The sequence below is a fragment of the Limulus polyphemus genome, unplaced genomic scaffold (assembly GCF_000517525.1).
Source record: "Limulus polyphemus unplaced genomic scaffold, Limulus_polyphemus-2.1.2 Scaffold9, whole genome shotgun sequence".
Lineage (NCBI taxonomy): Eukaryota > Metazoa > Arthropoda > Merostomata > Xiphosura > Limulidae > Limulus > Limulus polyphemus.
This window is the reverse complement of record NW_013665619.1, coordinates 1,164,261-1,182,047: the sequence shown is the minus strand read 5'-3', so window position 1 is coordinate 1,182,047 and position 17,787 is coordinate 1,164,261. Positions and strand designations below refer to the sequence as shown.

Below are 17,787 nucleotides of genomic sequence, written 5' to 3'. Positions count from 1 at the left end.
ATTTTGCCGAGAATGTATGATCAGGAATGGTCACATTTAGTCTTATAAAATAAAAGAAGAGGAACGAGTGGAACACAAGCTGTTGACTTCCGTTCTTTACTTCGCGCACTTACATTGTAAGAAAAATAAATAAACAATCAAATGGAATTTAACGTCTCGCAGGTTAAAACACAGTTCCCAGTCTCGCGTTTTAAATTGATTCCAAAAGGCACTTTCCTGCTATCATGAATGACCCGGCTATATACATATATATCCAATTTCACGAAACTGTACATTTCACTGACTACGTAATACAATTAAAATATCACACAGAGAAACTTATACATGACACTTAATAAAATTGTTAAATATATTTTTTTATCATTTATTGATTAATAATATTTTGTATGTTTTAGTAATATTCAAGCGACATACTAAGAATAAAGTTCTATAGTAGGTTAAGACACTTATATGATAGTTTCACGAAATTGTCTTCAACAGTGATATACATTAGACTGTTATTTTTAAGCAGTAGAATGTTTGGTTTTAATTCGTCGTCCGCCATTTGTTTTTAACAAATCCTTACTCATTATATCTATCTGCAGGTCGCGAGTTCGAATCCCCGTCTCACCAAACATGCTCGCCCTTTCAGCCGTGGGGGCGTTATAATGTGACGGTCAATCATACTATTCGTTGGTAAAAGAGTAGCCCAAGAGTTGGTGGTGGGTGGTGATGACTAGCTGTCTTCCCTCTAGTCTTACACTGCTAAATTAGGGACGCCCATTGTGTAGCTTTGCGCTTGAAAACAAATAAAAAATCTTGGACAAGCTTTTCTATTTAATTTCAATATATATTATATATTGTCCATGCGTGTTAACTTTTCTTTTTTCTAGCGTTCTCAAGCGTGGCCTAATCTGAGAGATTCAGGTTCGAGACTGTTTGTTTGTTTGAAGTTAAGCATAAAGCTACACAATGCGCTATCTGTGCTCTGCCCACCACGGGTATTGAAACCCGGTTTCTAGCGTTGTAAGTCCGCAGACATACTGCTGTGTCACTGGGGGACCAGGTTCGAGACGTGGTGCTACGAAACACGCTTCGCACTTTCAACAGCAGATGCGTTATGAGTGTGACAATGAAACTCACTATTTATCTACCTGAGGTGGATTCACAGTTTAATATAACAGATGACTGTGCCAGTATCATAGAGCTTTTTACCTAACTGTGTGCCTGAGGTGTCGTTCAGGTGAGACAAACAAACAAACTTGTCTTTTGTTTCTGTAGAAAAATATATAGTTTAATCGTTATACTAACCAACAATTGTTAAGTCTGAATAAAAGCTGTGATATATTTGTATTTCTTAAGTATAAAGGAAAATAATGTCGAAAATATCTTTACCCATCATCATATTGTATAAAAGAGAATTAACAAGACACAAGAATCGTTCGGAAGTTTAATATGCAGCAGTTGAATTATCTATTTAAAATCCTACTCTTCTTCTACAAGAATCCTTATAATAATTTTATGCTCGTTTTTCCTTTGATTATACTGTTTAATTATGTGCCTATTTTACACAAATAGCCAAAACTTTTTTAGGAAAAAAAACAATTAAATAGTGTTATTATTTTCCGGTAGATAGAGCCACATGTGCCTTGGCTCTTTGAAGTTGGATGAATCATAACAGGTCGAGTGACATGAAAGGTGACTGAAAGAAAAAAAATTCAATAACAGTTTTAGTGGTATCTTTATTATTGACTGAAATATTTGTTGCACGATATTTTTATGGTCATTTTATCACTTTGTCTAATTTTTTTTTTATTAGCAAAGAAAGGCCGAACGATAAACGTTAACTTTCAGTAGTATTTTATCTATAAAAAAAAAGGACAAGGCACATATCAATATTCGTTTGAGCCATGGTAATGTAGATAAGGTATAGATAATCAAATAGGAAACAAACTAAGCTCCGTTTTTACTAACGCGATGAGATGTGAGAGAAACTATTAGTATAGATTAAAGTAATGAAAACGTTTGATAATGCTCTTTCAATGAATTAAAGAACCGTTAAACTGTCGTTCGTGTAGCATGTTGAGTTTGGTTTGTTTTGAATTTCGCGCAAAGCTACACGAGGGCTATCTGCGCTAGCCGTCCATAATTTAGCAGTGAAAGACTAGAGAGAAGGCAGCTAGTCATCGCCACCCACCGCCAATTCTTGGGTTACTGTTTTACCAACGAATAGTGGTATTGACCGTCACATTATAATGCCCCCACGGCTGAAATGGCGTGCATGTTTGGTGGGACGAGGATTCGAACCCGCGACCCTCAGATTGTGAGTCGAGCGCCCTAACCACCTGGCCCAGCATGTTGAGATATCAAATTTGCTGATGAAGTGTGTGTGCCGCCGTAGGAAAAGTATCAAAAATATGCCGTTAATTGAAGGAAATATTTGACAATACATATCCGTATGCTTATATCCGTTGAAGAGGTGCGTGTGTGTGCGCGCGCGTAAATATTGTCTAGTTTGTTGCATTACAACTAAATGGCATAAGACATAATTTTTTTTTAAATTAAGCAGTTACTAACGCATAACAATATGCATTATGATTTACGTAAAAAAAAAGAAAAAAGAACAGTTTATTTCGATGTGATAAGTTTAGGTATAATAGTTTGTATATATGTAAAATCACCAGTAATTTACAGTCTTTCATGCGAATATCGTTCCACAATAATCAATGTGACAGTTTTAATACTGGACTTATTTCTTCTTGAGCGATCTGGTTTAGATTCCTACCCCTGCGGTTATTATTTTACACATTTTAGCTTTCAGCAGACGTCCTCTCTTGGTTGTGAGTTTTGGTTACAAGTTATGTAAGTCGTGAGAATTGGCTACATATTTCTCGAGCACCAAGACGATGGATTTTTTTCAAGTTCTCTTTAAAAACATGTTAGCCCAATTGATTCGATAAATAGTATACTACTACTTGGATGGCATTAGTTCGATTCCTAGCCTTTCAAAATATGAACAAATAAAAAGTCTATTAATTTTTCTTTGCTTCTCTCTTTTTTTCTTTTTGCGGGTTTTGTGATAGACAGACAAGTTTCAGGTGTTGTTTTGTAAATTCAGTTGGGTTAGTCATTTCATTGTTTTATATGTTTGCATCTTCCACTGTACTAAGTGTTTGAATGAAACGGTCTAGAGAAAAAACTTTTGAAGCATGACGATATAAACATCAGGCTATACATGAAAAACCGGAAAAGTTCAAGGTTGTATATGCTAGTAAAAAATCAGTCTCGATGGATCGCAACAGAAAGCTTATGATTAGGTTGAAGAATGCGTGTGTGTATATATATATTTGTCGCATTCTTCTTTTGTATTAAACGCTGCTTTACGTTTGATGTTTGGTAAAAGTGTTGCTGTTTATATAAATCAACCATATGAGTGAAAGAGATGCTTGTGAACACATATTTACATCAACAAATGCAGGTAGAAGTCCACCGATTTAACCAAAAAATCTAAAAATAGAAATCTCGCAAGTCGTTTTCACTGCAGGAAAAGTAAAACAGGGTTAGAACTTAAAGTTTTAAACTATTAGATTGACAAGATGATCACTTTTTAGCGAAATCACAGCCCAAGGAACCGCCTTGGAGAAATGAAACAAATTTGATGAACTTACCAGGAAGAATGTTTACTCTCCTCGAGTGTACTGGTGTCTATACCTAATCGTATATTAGTTTAGTTTGGTCATATACAAGTGTGTATACGTTTCTATACAGAGGTTGACGTCAGTCTTGAAATCGTATACAGTTTCGTAGAGTTCCTCTTGGTAATAGCAACGCCATCAGTTCAGCAATTTTATTTTAAGACATAAAACACTAAAACAAAAATGCGTTAATATACGTCTTCAAAGAAGCGTATCCGTCACACAGAAGTGTAATAAATGTTCTTTAATAGGTGTAAAGTTGCCAGTATGTTGCGGTGAGATATAAAACAAGTGACGATACTCTTTATTTGCAATTAACAGAAAATGTCTTTTTTATGTGACTAAAAAATAACCTAAATATCAAACAAGGCAAGCTGACTGCTCCAGTTATTCGAAGTAGTCAGCATGCTCAAGAAAATTTAATTTATTTGTGAAAACATTGAGTTCGGTAAGCTGAATAATATATAACACACATTTATTTAGGCTTTCACGAGGTAAGGAATGGAAAGCTTATGAAAAGCTAAATTTTTATATCATGAAAATGCTTATCATTACAACAGCAATAGCTGGATATTTGGCATCTACAAACAATTTACCGCATGTTTCCTTAAAATTGAGAAAAAAATCTTACTGGCCATCAAAAACATTTCCCTGATAAAATGATCTTAACATTTTATTTTTCATTTTCATTTATGTTGCTTTTCTGAGAAAAAGGTACACATGATTGAAAGTAAAAAAATAAAAAATAAGTAGATATGTTCTAGAGGCAACCTTCATATAATTTTATATTATACATATCACAATCTGTGCAACAATTTCAAGAAACAAGTCATGTGCATTAACTAGTTGATGAAACAATCTGAGCAATTTAAGAAACAAATCTTGTACAGTAACTAGTTGATGAATATTTTCTACTGAATGATTATGAAGTAGCCATTAGGAAAAGACCTGTTAAATTCTTGGATTGTTTTAAAATGCTTATTGGAGCAATTTTCATAATCGTGTATTCAATAAGACTGATTAATAACTTAAATGTGATGAAGTATTAATGTTAATTTCTTTGGTAGAAAAGTAATATATATATAGTCATTTTGTGCATTGTATTTTCACATGTATATAACATGCTTCCAAGAAATAATTAGATAATTTCTTCTTTCTGGGAATGTCTTATTTAATTTCTATCCCCAAGTAATTGTTGTTGCCTTAATGACGGACTTTTCTACACGTATCATTTAACAGGCCTATATCGCAGACTGTTATTTGTTATTTCTTGTTACTGTTCTGTAAGTAGTTGTATAGGAAGCTGGTGGGAGGAATGTGTAAGAAATAGTAAAAATAAAACCCAAGAAACAGCCAAGAAAGGATAAATATAACAAATTAGCTAGACGAACTAGTTTGGTGACACGAAAAGGGCAAGTATACAAGACACGGCAGGTTCATGGGCGGCATGGTGTTTTCGATTTTCTAACCTGTGGTGCTTTGAGCTATTTGTTAACAGACGAGTTTGAGGAAGGGTCTAAAGCTCTAGGCTGCGAGTTACTATTCTACAAAACGTCTTTTCGCGCGCCATTTGCCTGGAATGTTATATTTCACGACGTTTCGGTGAGCTTCTTCTGGAATCTTTTGCAGGCTAAGTAGGTAAATGGAAGTTCTCCGAAACGTCGTGACACTTCAAGCAGTTAATGCTCTAGAGTAAGTGTAGCACAATGTGTAACGTGATAAAAGTTAGAATAGCTATTCAAAAATCTGTGAACTATATTATGAAATTCCCCAATGGGCAATAAACCTAGCTTGTTTTATCTTTTGTATATTGTACATGAAAACTTACACATCAAACATGTCAACACTTTATAGTTGATAAAAATGAAAGTAAAAGAAACAAAGTTAATTATGACAGATATGATTTTGCAAGGAAGTTCAAAGTTTTCAGTATTAATCCATTAAAGATGAATATGAACGATTATGTTCTATTATTGGAGTTTCACTTTAATTAGTTGTTTGTGAATGACTGAGGTAAGAAAGGAAGGTCACCCGGTTAGCCAGCGATAAGTTTACGAACTTGCAATGCTAAAATCCGGGGTTTGATTTCCCATTGTAGACAGAGTGCAGATAACCTATTGTGTAGCTTTTTTTCACTAAGAAAACTAAAATCATATGGTAACTGCTGAGGGATAATTGTTCAGTGTTTGATGTATTAAAGTATAATAGATAAATAATTGAACAAATAAAAATATTTTCCATCATTCAATAAAGTTGATTAATAAATGTATTCCAGTGTGAGTTAATTTATTTCCTAATGAAAATGTTTGAAGATTTATCAGAGAATTGGAAAAATGCAAACACTTTTTAGGAGAAGCTGATAGGCTTACCATGAAACACTTCTAGGCGGTAATTATTTTCTAGATTCACTTCCAAACATCAAGTGTCTCACATATTTTAACATTCATCATATTAACAGAAAGCCAGAAACGTTTAAAACTTGTTTTCAATGTAAAATCGTATATTTGTGTTATCATCGTTGAATGCTTTTATTTAATTAAAAACAAGAATACAATTTGTGGGCTTGATAAGATTTATAAAAAAAGCAAAAAGAAAATATGAACTGACTAGCCTGTTCTTTTATGTTAAGTAAATCTCTCTGCACTAAGTGGGAGCACAAAGTTTGATAATTGTTACTTCGTGTGTTCCTTAGTTAATCAAGCGATATATTTGAACCAAAATTAAAACACTACCAGATATGTAAGTGATTAAGCACTTTTGTGTTTGGTTTACCCCTTGAATTGTGACGGGGGATATGACGATTCTACTGTTGCCTCATCTGTGAAAAAAAAATGTTTTTCTTTAGACTTACGTTCGGGAAAAAGATATACAACCATGAATCTTAGATATTGTGTCTTATGATGGTCTTGGTGTTGTTTTCAAAGTGTAAAGCTACATAAGAGGCTATCTGGACTCTGTCCATCACAGGGGATCGAACCCTGGATTTTAGAGTTGTAAGATCGTAAATTTACCGCTGGCCCATCGGGAGACGAGCTTTACGGAAACTCTTTGGAACATTATATAAAATGATGGACTTTAACTGGGAGGAAAATTACGAAATTAACGAAAATATAGATTGTGGTAATATTCCATCTAACTTATACACAATTAGAATTTGTAATTACAAATTTTACTCATATTTCTTTTATTTTACATTTTTAATATATAGCAGTGATTTTTCTCACCCGATGCTTAGATTATTCTGTATAATATAACCACTTGTAATCCTTACTCTACAGGTTATTCTCATTAGACCAATAAAGTCGTTAGCTATTGATTACTTTTTTTTTATTTTGGCATATTTTCGTTTCTCTTTTTATTTTATTGGTTTATGCCTGATAATAGCATATAAACAGTGTATAAGGCTACCAATAAACTACAATGCTAAGCAAGTCAAGACAAGCCTATATTTCCCATTAGAAAAAATTGTAAACTTAAAAATGCTTATCGAATATATTCTAAAAGAATATATAAAAATAGATTTCATAATTGGTTGAACACAAACATGTCTTTATTCTGGTTACCAGAAAACATACTGATAAAATGTATTATTATAAATCAATGATGTATAATTGGCATTTTATGGGAACATTCTTTGCTTAAACGCAAACACAAGTTCGATTTCGTCGTATTTCCTTTCTCGCTAATCCAAAAAAAAAACTTTGAATCTTGGATCATATGATCTAATCTGAGTTGTTGTTTTGTTCATGCCAAGCTTATACGTAAAGCTAAGAAGAAGAAGAAAAAAACAAGGGAAAAGAGAGTCACATTTGCAGCTGTACAAGTGGCTTTTAAAACTAGAGCCGGTAGTCGATGTCGTCACTGTATAGGCTCAAATTAATTACGGCTTGCCTTCAACCCTTGTTATCTTGTATACACGTCAAGGGCTTTAATACGTTCATATTACATGTACTCTAAGCCATGAAGGACATTGTTAATAACATCATTTTGCCCTTAACGAACGTCCTGCTTCGCACGTGGCGAAACGATGCAAATGAAATGCTTTTTACACTGATGAGCGAAGGGTTTAATGGAGTTAACTGGTTGAAGAAAGAGGAAGTTACGAATAATCTCGGGCGTTCAAACAATTAAGTCAGCCCTTGCAAACGAGCCGAGTGTGAGCTACAATGTTCGTCCACTGTAGATGAGCCTTAATTTGGCGGGAACGGCGAGACAATGACTGAAGAGCACGTGCAAGCCCTACTTTGGTAAATGGATTTAATGTGCAAGAAGTATTCATGGATGGTTTAATATCATGAAAAGAGTTAACGATATCCTTCATCTGTACGTTTCTGTCTCGACCACACCCAGTTTTGTACGGTGGCCGCCACCCTCCCCGGGACATCTTATAAAATCGCTTATAAGCTCCGACTTAATGACACTACTCGAGTACGACATTCATCAAGTAGTTGACGTACATAGGCTGCTAAAATGAATTAAAAAAAACTGACGCGACAGCTGAAAGTTCACAATAAAACACCATTTTCATATCAACGAATCAATATCCTGTGGGATTATATGTAGCCACAAAATACCCTTTAATATGCTCAGAATACATAATATCGAATTTTTATCATAATCACGTATTAAAATAAATGATCAATGTCAGCGATTGTATATAAGATTTGCGGTGTCAGGTTTAAAGACTTTTTTCGTATATCTTCCAGGAGATTCTATACCAGTCCACCTACTGTACAATGGTTGATGTATTATCAGAGACTATTTGTCTGAGAGTGTGTGGTCAAAAAGCTACGTTCATTGTATTTTCATAGGAATAAAAGATTAAGCCCTGTTTCGTGGCTTCTTTTAATAGTCAGGTATAAACTTTTGAACATAGCATAAATTCTATACCAAATGCTTCTTCAAGAATCTTTTCACTCACAGATTTCTTTTCCTAGAAAGGCAATACAAAAAATAATGACATATTACATGAAATTTAATAATAATTATTTGATTTCATCCTAAATATTTGAAAATATTTCTTAGTGTACAGATTTATTCGTAAATCTGTAAACAGAAGAGAGCTTTCGTCATTTAAACATCATTAGTTACTTTCAGACAAACACTAAATACCCTAATTTTACAAACATGCCATTAGCTTGTTCATTCTCTTTCATTGACATCAGACGATAATATCAATAAAGGAAAAGACGTCCTCTACGTAATGTTTTGTGGACCACGTGGGAAAGAGGATCCACTGGGAATACGGAAAGTTTATCTTTTCCTTCTAGAGAACGTTAAGATTGTTTATAAAATCGTAAAGAAGCTAGTTTTTTTACTACTGTTGCATGTATAGTTTCTCAGAAAAACAATGTTTGAATTTTCGCTTAGGCTAACTGTACATTAATAGTTTATACATAGTACTTTTACTTCTGTATGAAATGTAAAAAAAAAAAAAAGTTGCAGAGAGTAATGAGATAAACTGAAACATTCGTTCAAATATTATATACGTTCCAGACAAGTTCAACTAATTTTATCAGTCTCTCTTATTTTTCTATTCATCACAGTTTATGCATTGTAGATTCGCGGTAGTTAATTGATGTGATTTTTAAATATCAAATATAAGAGTTAGGCTTTCCTTTAAATAAACGTGAAAGAAATGCAACTGGATAGATGATAAATTTATAATAAAATTATTTTTATGGTCAGGATATTAAAAAAAAGAGATATCAGGAACTGTTGAAAGTGTAGCTAGCGATTGCGTAAGTAGTGTTATATGTGGTGGAGAACTTCTTACTGAAGCTTACATGGAGGAACTCTGAGAATAGTATGTAGTATCATATGTGGTGGAGAACTTCTTACTGTACATGGAGGAACTCTGGGAATAGTATGTTGTGTCATATGTGGTGGAGAACTTCTTATTGAAACTTAAATAGATCTGCTTATTAAAGCACGTATAAAAGATTGTAAAATAATGTTATACATAACAGGGTACTGGAAAGTATATGAAATAATATCAAGTGTACTTGAGAACTGAGTATTGGAACTTGCGCAGACGAGCTGCCAGGGAATTGTGAATAACATATCGCCAAGCGCAGTTAAGAGCATATTATTAAAGGTTGCACAGGAAATTACGTTAAATAATGTCAAGTGTAGTGGAGATCTGGTTTACCGAAGGTACGAAGATGCTTCGGAAACTATTTAGAAAATCGAACTACAAATTAAAAATGTAGTGTCAAATTATGTGCAACTGACTTTATATGTAGAATTAAAGGTTGACATATTAGTATTCTAACGCTACTAAAGCCAACCCTAGCCTGTAGCTGTCAAGAACTCACTGTACCATTTCTAAACTGCAGACGTTTTTGTTCTGTTTGAAAGTTTTTCAAAGATTCATACTCTCAAGGTACTCATACATTTATCTATTCATAATATGTAAATAAGTGGGGTTTTGTTGAAACCTATTTTTCTCAAATAATTTCGTTCAGTAAAAAATTATGTATAAACAATATTACTGATCAAAAATGAATAAGATATTATTTACATTTAGTATTTCATTTTTCTCTTATTCTTAGAAATAGCTTGAAACGATTTTTTTAGAAAAGCTCCCCCCCAGTGGCACAGCGGTATGTGTGCGAAGTTACAACGCTAGAATCCGGGTTTCCATACCTGTGGTGGGCAGAGCACAAATAGCCCATTGTATATCTTTGTGCTTAATTACTAACAAACAAACAAACCTATAGAAAAGTAAAATTAAGTTCTTTAATTATCTCCGCCATGTTGTAAATTTTGTTCACGGGGTGGCGCTAAGCGTTCTTTTATATGAGGTGAGATGTTTGTTTGCACACCATATTTCAAAAGTTAAATGTTTGGTGTTATTTTCAGAGTTGGATATAAAAGCCTATCCGGGGAAGGAGAGAAGTGCTAGATATAACCAATCTAAGTAGAAACAGGCCCAGATATTTGATATACATAATTACACATCAGCAGTATTATAGAACCAGGTTGTTTTAAACTCAAGAATAAAAGTGGCGGGATCATAATTATTATTCGATCTGTATTAAATTTGTCAAATCGTGCATAATATACGTTTGGTAACACACTACTATTTATCTATATAACTGTTGTTGCAACAAGGTTTGGTGTTAGTTTCCATGAAATGCTTATTAGTTAAGATTTGCTTCGAGTTACAGGCCTGTAAACAGTCTAGTCACTTGTACTGTAAAATCGCTGCCCCCCCCCTTACTTTTTATACATGTTGGGCTTTACAACTTTCTAGCCAGTATTATCTACAGCTAATCATTGTTGTATTAAAGGATCAAAAAGCATAATGATAGGAAGGATAGTTTTCGACCAAGTTTTATACAAATTATGGTTATGTTTGATAATGTGTTTCCATGTTGTAGTTTAGAAACGGTATTTGATTTGTTTTGTATTACTACCATCGATGTTATTAAATACAGCTATGAAAAGTAGTTAGATATTGTCTTTTATCTATTTGAAGAACATATTTTGTAACAAATATTGTTGTTCACTGACCATTTATGTTAGTTATAGCAAACTCCAAAAGGCTCAGTTTGTATAATTGTGGTCATTCGAACTTTATAAGCATATATTACAGCTTTGTAAATATATTATCAAGAACAAAACGCATTTCAAACTAGGTATTAGTTTGTAATTACGTAGAAATCATGTCACGTTTACTAAAATGTTGTAGAGCAGGTGTTGGGAGTACAAGAAACTTAAGTTGAATAATATGGCAGAATTAGCAAATTAATATAATTTACAAGCAGGAGAGAAAATATTTGAGGCAATAGACACACACAAAAATACTTCTTTTAAAACGTTTTACTGTGGGTATTTAACTAAGCTTCAAAAAATATATAAGAAAACGGTATTTATTGTTTTTAATAGTTTACATGAGATTACCAATCAAATTATGTATGTCAGATTTCAATGTATTTATATCTTCAGGCCGTTTGTTTTCCATATATGGTGCCCAATGGTTAACTATAGAAAAAGGTCGTCAAGACTTTTGTGATAGCCAGTATTAAATATCTTTACTAGCATAATATCACAACTTTATTATCTGTCGGCCATATATTGATGAGATAAGTTAATCTATTCGTTCCTTCTGCTCATGCCTTTCCCGAGGTTCTTCACGTGGAACTCAGTTACTACAGAAGTTCATCTAATTACTTACTCTTTGCCTTCATTGTGATTTAAATATATTCTTTACCTGTTTTGATTAGGTCATCATTTTAGGGATCTTCAAAATGTTACATTAACCACTCATGCGATTTGTGGCAAACTCTAAACACCCTCCATCTTCAGACATAATGTTTTCCTCTTTTTATTTTTAACAAACCTCTCAAAATATGCCATCTTTGTTCGTAAGTAACCTGTTTCACCCCAACGTCCGTCTTGATTGTTCACCAGACAAAATCTCTGCTTATTAAAACAGATTTCCACAACATGTACGTAGGTGACTAAGCACTTTCAGTTCACTCTTCAGATATCAGCTTTTCACTCAGTGGACATAGCACCTTCTTGGAACATGATGCTCACATTTTGTAGGGTGATGCAAAGCGTATAGTTTGAAGAATATTTGTGCAGATCCAAGATCATTCTATTAAAATTAGTTATTTACCTATCTGTACAGTGTGTAGGTTCTGATAACTTTAATTTGTTTTCAGAAGTCATTATTAAATACGAAAAAAGCAGAACCTGTAGCGGCTTTGGCACTCAACCCCTTGTTAAACCAGTAGAATAAATCGTATTGACATCCTTCGGAAAAATAGACTTGTATCAGTCAACTAATACAAATCGTGTTCAACAAGTGAGAGTATGTACTAAATTTGCAACTACATTTCTAATGAATTAATTATGGTAATTTGGGTATATGCATCCCTTATCAACGAAAAAAATGTCACTTTTATAACTACATCCTGTACAGTAAACTTACTTTTAAAATTCCCGTATTCAAACTACGATTGAGTTGAAGTAATTAAAATGATCTTTTGAAATACAAAAAAAAAAATGCAACTGTTTAGAAGCGACAAGAACATGAGCCATTCATTTCGAAAATAACTCAAAAACTGTAGAATGGCCTACAATCATTTTGCGTATAACATCATGTTATTTTGTGTACTAACCGAATGCCCGAAGTTTGATGACTTATAACCCCAAAGTTATGCGTTCGATTCCTGTGATGGGCACTGTGTAGATAGCCTATTGTACAGCTTTGCGCTAAATAACAAACACGTTCTAAACGAATTGAGAAATTCAATTGAAGAAATGAATAACATTCATAAAAAGGGTTTCAACATACTGAACACAATAATTTTATGGGTACTATATCAATAAAAGTGTTAAAGTAACGTTCATTTATAAGGGAGGTCAAAGCTCGTGACTTACACTCAGTAGCATAATTTCTTAAATGAAAGTTAGTACTTAAAACTGGTGAGTTATTTTTTATAAACATATTTCGTGAGTGCTGTTGAAATGGCAGCTTTGGTAACGGTGATTGCTTCTTTGAAGTATCCTGATTGTTGAAGACGTACATCGTTTATATTTCTATGAGCATGTGAGAAAGAACCCGATGCTTGTAAACTAGCTCAGTGTAGACGCGACTGACTACGGCCTGAATTAAAACAAGCGCAGAGCGACCAGGCGATGTGTGTACTGTCGGGCGACACAAAAGTACAGGTGAGAATGTCAGTTTAAGGCCTTCAGCCTGAGGGAATCTTGGTGATCTGCAGCTCGAAGCCACGGCAAGTGTGAGGCTAAGAGCCTGTGCGAACGAGCTATGCAAGAATGAAATTTGCACGAAATATATATTAAAAACTTAATTTACGTTTAATTTTGCATTTTCATCACAAAATAAAACAAAAAAATGATCCGTGTAAAACAAATTTTAAAAATATTGGAGAGAAAGTTTTTCAAGTTAAGAAAAACTAGTCTAGATTCGTAGAAAACAAAGGAAGAGAAAGCACAAGAATAATTGGTGGTAACAAGCTCAAAACACCACAAAGGAAGAGAAAGCACAAGAATAATGGTGGTTCTGAGCTTGTAACCACCACAGTGAGTGAAAGCCAGGATGGTTTAACAATATTATTGGCAACCTTCTCTCCAAAAACAATTTCTGTTAGTAGCTTAAGATAAGACGTTAAATATAAAAAACAAACAAAATAAAACAGGATAAGTCTTAAAATACACAATATGATCAAGTAAGGTGACATAGTACTTTTCCTCAAACCAAAAAAATAACAAATAAAAAATTTCAGTGTTGAAACACCTAGAGACTTTTTTGTGCTAAAGAAAAATGAGTAGCTCTTAAGAAGTATTCATGAAAAAATACACAATGTAAAGAGACATAGATGAGATAATCATTATTGGAATACAAGCAATATCAATTAAATTAAATAAAAAAAATTGTTAATTGTCAGTTATACAGTCAAGCAACCTATGTGTTTCTACTTAATTTTGATTATTCTGTATTTGCATCATTATTATGTTTGTTGATATTCTATTTGCTTCGGTCACAAGAAACTTTACCACTCTTTTTATTATACTATTAAGTTTTTTTTAAGGATATTGCATTCAAAAGTGTAGTTCCGAGAAAACTTTATACCAATTTGTCCTCTGAAATGATCTTGTCAAATTTCAATATTGTATCCACACTCACGCCAAATAGGCTCATAAAACGTTTATGTCTGTTATACTGTAAACGCTAAACTGGATAGCTCCTTGAAAAAAAAAGAAAAAGAAAGAACAATCAAGTTCCCATTGGTCTATACGTTAAGAGGAGTGCCACTGTACTCAGAAGTCTCTTAACTTCATGTATGATTTTCCTTAAGAATGAATGCGTGCATCTACTCTTCAACAAAAAGTGAGTGAACGACTACTTCTGACATTTGATGACGTGTGACAGAGACCTGGATGACCAGCGACGATCTGTACTTGTTCAACTGACCATCATAATATCCTCTCTTTTTCCCCTATACTCACCTTTTGTCGCTTGAAGAAATAAACCTCGTGTGTGTCACGCAATGGTGGACTTGGAATGAAGTGGTTTCCTGGTGCTGTTCTTGGCCCAAATATATATGTATCACTGTTATATGCAGCAGTGCAGTAGCCCTCCTTCTGTGGTCATACTAAGCGGAAACACGGATGGTCGAATTATTTTTCCTGATTCTCACATAGCTCTTAGTTGGCTCTAAAGCCACTTGCACATAAAACTTCCATAGTTGCAAGGTTCATCTTTTGTTCGTAGATTTTTGTAAGCGAATGTGATGCTGATCTTCTTTTGTAGCAATTTCCTGTGTTCTAAGACCCTGATATACCTGAATCGGCCTAATGGCCATTTACTGTTTTCGAAAAAACCGGAAATTGGCCAGACCCAGAGAGTATACTGTTTTTAGCAATACATATTCAGCATTTGGAAGTCCTCATAGTGACACAGATGTCGTTTCTCTAAATATATTTCCATATGTACAAAGTATTAATTTTTTACAACTCACTATGATGACAAGTGTAAGTTCTTTGGGAATTAAAATCCATAATGAGAAGACGATTAACTTCAATTTTAAGGACAACACTCTCCTTTCTTCCCATTACTAGGTTTAGCTGTTGGGAATTTTTTCTTTTCTTTGCTTGTTCGGGATGTGGGTGGGTTCAGTCCACTTTCTGACAGAATAAAACGCGCAAGTTGCTACCTTTCGATCTAAGACATGGAATCGTGTATACGTGTAGCACTAGACCTGAAAGCAAAAAATGAGAATCTGTCAGAAGGAGTTTCCGAATAACAATGAATGTTACACTTACAACACCTGTGGTCTAGTCTTAATATGTTACAATCCTGTCTGGTGCCACGTGTTTCATCTTATTTTTATTCTTTGGTAATGTTATCTCACAGCTGCAGAACAATACACTCCTAGACGGATTTTTACTTTTTCTCTATATTTTGTATTTGTGCGCAGTATATTACCTTATTATAAAGCACGGTTTAGTCGTCGTAGAACAGAAGATACAACACGTTACATAAATAGGTTGGTGTGAGCATTAGACCCATAACTAAATATAGCTTTACTGATTCAGTACAAATTCTAAAGAATAAATATCCAACCTCTGACATAAAGTCGCGTAATTAACAATAAACGTCTTATCGAGGAAGGCGTGGTCGTCACTGTCACATTTCATTTAAAATACAGCCTGGCTTCCGGTTTGATTTTATTGAGGTAAGGAAACGAACCCATCTAAGAAAAAATATGTTTTGTTGTTAAATGGATGGTCTGTGGTATCTAATAAACACACATGTTCTGCTACCTCTTGTCACTTGAACGTTGTATATAGACTAGGGCAATATAAGAAGTAATGATGTGATACTTGGATGTTTCAATAATAGAAAGTTCAGACAATTGCAAACCTAAGTATGTATTTGTTTTGTCTTTTTGTTGTTGGGATAATAGTATAAAGTGTTATTATAGGATGGTCAGATATATTGATGGTTAGGTACAGTTCGAGCTCATGGCAAGCGGTGATTACTCTCCATGAAGATGGGGCTGATTGAAACTAGTCGTGAGTATGCGCATTCTCTTTCCATGTCGATGAGGCTATGCATGCTTTTAACTGGCGTGCATCTTTCGCACATGCGCTCCTCTGGCCTGCAGGGGACACAATAGATGGCACCGTGCCTCGTGTGTGTTTGTGTGTGTGTGTATCCATAAAGGTGTCGGCATTTCATATCTGGCAGTTCAGTCAGTGCACGCTCGTCAAGCACGAATGGTGAATTGGTGGCGCGGCGGCAGGCGGAGCTGCTGTGACAGACAGAGCACACCGACGGGACTTTGCATATGAAAGGCTATTTTTGTGTCTCCGGTGGACAAGTTTTGAACTTGTATTGGGGCTGGAAAACAAGGTTAGAGGTTTAAAGATAGTTGTCTTGGTTGAAATCGGCGTTGATGCAACTTGTTGTTTTTATGAAAGCATTAATACTCGTGATTAGGAAGATTCTTAATAAACTAATAAATAATAATAATAGTAATTCCTAATTAAAAATTACATTAAAGATCCTAGCACGTGTGGAAGCTATTGGGATTAAAGTCGAAAGAACAGAATAATTTTGTTGAAATGAGTATAAGTAACTCACAAATTTATGAATTAAAAACTTATGTAATAAATATTCCATATATGAACGAAGTTAGAATCATATATATTGTTTTAAGTTAGAAGGTTTAGAATAACTACCAACAGGTAAGAGTGGCTGTTAATTTTTTGACAATCTCATTTGAATAGCGAATTATTTGGTCCAGAAAGTTTAGGACTAACCGCTCTAATAATGAAATATATTACTGTTACTGGTACCTTTTCTGATACGACGTTTTCAGAAAGTCGACCTTGCAAAGTCCTGCTTAAAACGACCTCAGAGTGTGCGTCCCAAAATAATTGCAACCAATAAAATGTCTGGTGGTGTTTGTTCATAAGCGATCAGCCATTGGCTAAGAACGCAATCTCCAGAATTAATTATGGCCAACATGCAGATATCCTTGAGCGGAGCACACGGCAGGAGGGCCGGGCTCTAACTACTTGGAGAAGGTGGCTCGCAGTCGGACTCAACAGTCGCGTGGAGAAGGGACAACGTACCAAACCTCATCCTGTCTCGCGGTGCTTGCGTTCGCGTCATTCTCTGCGCACCAGAGTTTCACTGTGCGCCCCAATCGGAGTTGAGCCATGACAAGTTGTTGTCGCCGGCTACATACCACAACAGGTTTGAAAGCTTTTCTTTGCTTTCTCATTCGTTACTAGAGTTAGTCATGTGTAGAAAGCCTGTGTTACAGATGATGAGACATGACATTAGACTTTCAACTATACTTTCCAGTATTTTTCCTACCGGTGACATCTCAGAAAGTTGCTTAAGCATAGTTTCTAGCCTAGGACTTTTTTGTTTCAATTTATTTGTTTTTCCTAATTAAGTTTTACACACAGATAAGGTGTATTACTGCGAGTCGGATTTATACTTTATCTTAAGCAGCTTTTGTTCTAGTCAGGAAAAGATCCATGTTTGTTATGTGCCTACTAACAGCAATAAGCATGACTGGTCACCCATTTATTAATAGAACATTTTAATTCACAT

General features: G+C 34.4%; 1 protein-coding gene across 5 annotated transcripts in view; it reads left to right on the top strand.

The window, feature by feature from the left end:
• LOC106478207 (zinc finger homeobox protein 4-like) overlaps nucleotides 1–17,787 on the top strand; it is a 153,439-nt gene that overhangs the window by 7,205 nt on the left and 128,447 nt on the right. For 2 of the 5 annotated variants that reach the window (XM_013938735.2, XM_022381779.1), the window contains exon 1: nucleotides 16,407–16,572. The exons of 2 other annotated variants lie outside the window; for them this stretch is intronic. The gene's annotated coding sequence lies outside the window, so the exon portion shown is untranslated. Of the gene's footprint in view, nucleotides 1–16,406; nucleotides 16,573–17,052; nucleotides 17,422–17,787 lie in introns of those variants that run through there. One more of the 5 variants, XM_022381763.1, reaches the window with a different exon arrangement.